Consider the following 2,060-nt stretch of genomic DNA (forward strand, 5'->3'; position numbering starts at 1 on the left):
GAACCACTGGTCTCTACCCACTAGAATTACATCCCAATAGCAACCCCCTTCCCCGCAAATGTCCCCAGCCACTGCCAAATGTGCCCCGGGGGAACACCCCCAGCCCCACCCCGGCTGAGAACCATAAAGCTGTGCCGTGTGGGGCTCCCGCGGTTACACAGCTCATCTGATAAAATGGGAGTGATCGTCTAAGTGCGAACAGGATTACTCATCGCAGCGACATTAAAGTTCACCTGCTTTTATAAGATCAGCTTGAATGCGGAGCAAATCCCACAGAGAGCTGCACGGCCGTGGTCTATGAGCTCTGCTGTGCTAGCAACGCCGTCCTCGCTTCCTCCCCCCCTACAGGCCTCCTACGTTCAGGGCGGCAGGGATTGCCCAGCAGGCGGCCCGAACCCCACGGAGAATGTTCACCAGGAGAGTCAGCTCTCCAGTCTCACAGAACCTCGTTTGTGGGGCTGCTGACGGCTCAAAGCAGCCCTGACAGACACCCCTTGGTCCCTCCGTGTCCCTCAAGCCTGGCTCTCAAGGGACGTTGTGTAAGGTGGTCACCGGGGACCCCGGCCAGTCTCACTCCCACACCTCTCACTGAGGCCAGGAGGAGAGAGCCAGGAAAACACATCGGAAGTCGCGTTGCCTGAAGACCCCCTCACTGGGGGCACCTGTCACCCCTGATGCTGGGGATGGGCCCCGGAGCCCCGGACCACCCCCTGGCTGGGGTCCTTGGTCCAGACCCAGCCTCCAGCCTGCATTTCAGCTTCACTCAGGTGTCTCCTCAGTAAAGTCAGGTTTCCAGGAACTAGACCGAGGCCAATACTGTAAAGGCCATTCTAGAAGCCGCCTGAGCCCGCCCCTCCCATCTCTTTGGCAGCGTCTGGGCGGTTATCTACGAGACAAAGCCGAGGCCTGTCTGGTTTCTTCCCGAAGGCACATTATGGCAAATGTGATTACAGAGCCTTACAAAATGCAGCATGGAGAGATGCCTGATGAGCATCTACTTTATAAATCCCGCGAGAGAACCAGGAATGAAGCTACTCCTGGTGCCATGGTGTTCGGTTCTAAGAGTAAGTTCCTAGAAACACATTTAGTCGTCCTTAATAAGCACCAATGGATTGATGGATCTGAACCAAAATCTTGACACGGCTGTAAATTATGTTCCACTCAAGAGATTATCTCTGTGGTTTACTCATTTCCCCGTCACACCCCAAATGCATGCTCAGTAACATGCCGAAACAGACGTAAGATTTTGTTCTGGAAAGTACGGTGTTCTGCTGACCAGCTAACTTATCAACCCGGGAGAGAAATATGGAAGCCGGTGGCCCGTGTTGAGAAGGCCACGTTAGAGTTACCAGAAACTAGGTGAGCAAAGAAGCACTCCCCACACTGGAGACAGCGAGGCTATTTCCCTTTCTACCTAGAACTCATACAGGTAACAATCTAGTGATATTTGTTATTGCTGATAACCAAGCAATTAATGATACTAGTACTAGAATTAGTATTGTAGCCCAGTCGGTGTGGCTCAGTGGGTGAGCATCGACCTAGAACCAGGTGGTCATGATTCGATTCCCAGTCAGGGCACATGCCTGGGTTGTGGGCTCGATCCCCAGTAGGGGGCGTGCAGAAGGCAGCCGATCAATGATTCTCTCTCATCATTGATGTTTCTATCTCTCTCTCCTTCTCCCTTCCTCTCTGAAATCAATAAAAACATATATTTTTTAAAAAGAATTCTAGCATTATCTCCAGGGTACAATTAATATTAGAACTCTGCAGAATTTCCGTTTGTCTTATGGAATCACATAGAAAGCTAAAATCAAAGAGCACTTGCCCAGGAGACGTGGCTTTTGCTACGTGTAAGGAAGGGACCTAACCGTGCATTCACAGGACGGCTTGGACACATGACGTCATGGTCACAGTCCACAGACGCCCACGTACACTGTGAACACGTGTGGACAACGGAGTCGCCACCCATCAGGACCGGCCTCCCACTTCCCTCCTGAGCCCCCTGCAGGCATCGGGCACCGCGCAGGACACCAGGATGCCCGCCCCCTGAGCCACCTGAG

General features: G+C 52.8%; 1 protein-coding gene across 1 annotated transcript in view; it reads right to left on the minus strand.

Moving 5' to 3' along the window:
* Nucleotides 1–2,060, minus strand: part of TCERG1L (transcription elongation regulator 1-like) — a 134,144-nt gene that overhangs the window by 73,811 nt on the left and 58,273 nt on the right. The window lies entirely within an intron of this gene.

Source organism: Myotis brandtii, unplaced genomic scaffold, assembly GCF_000412655.1.
Source record: "Myotis brandtii unplaced genomic scaffold, ASM41265v1 scaffold604, whole genome shotgun sequence".
In the NCBI taxonomy this organism is placed as follows: domain Eukaryota; kingdom Metazoa; phylum Chordata; class Mammalia; order Chiroptera; family Vespertilionidae; genus Myotis; species Myotis brandtii.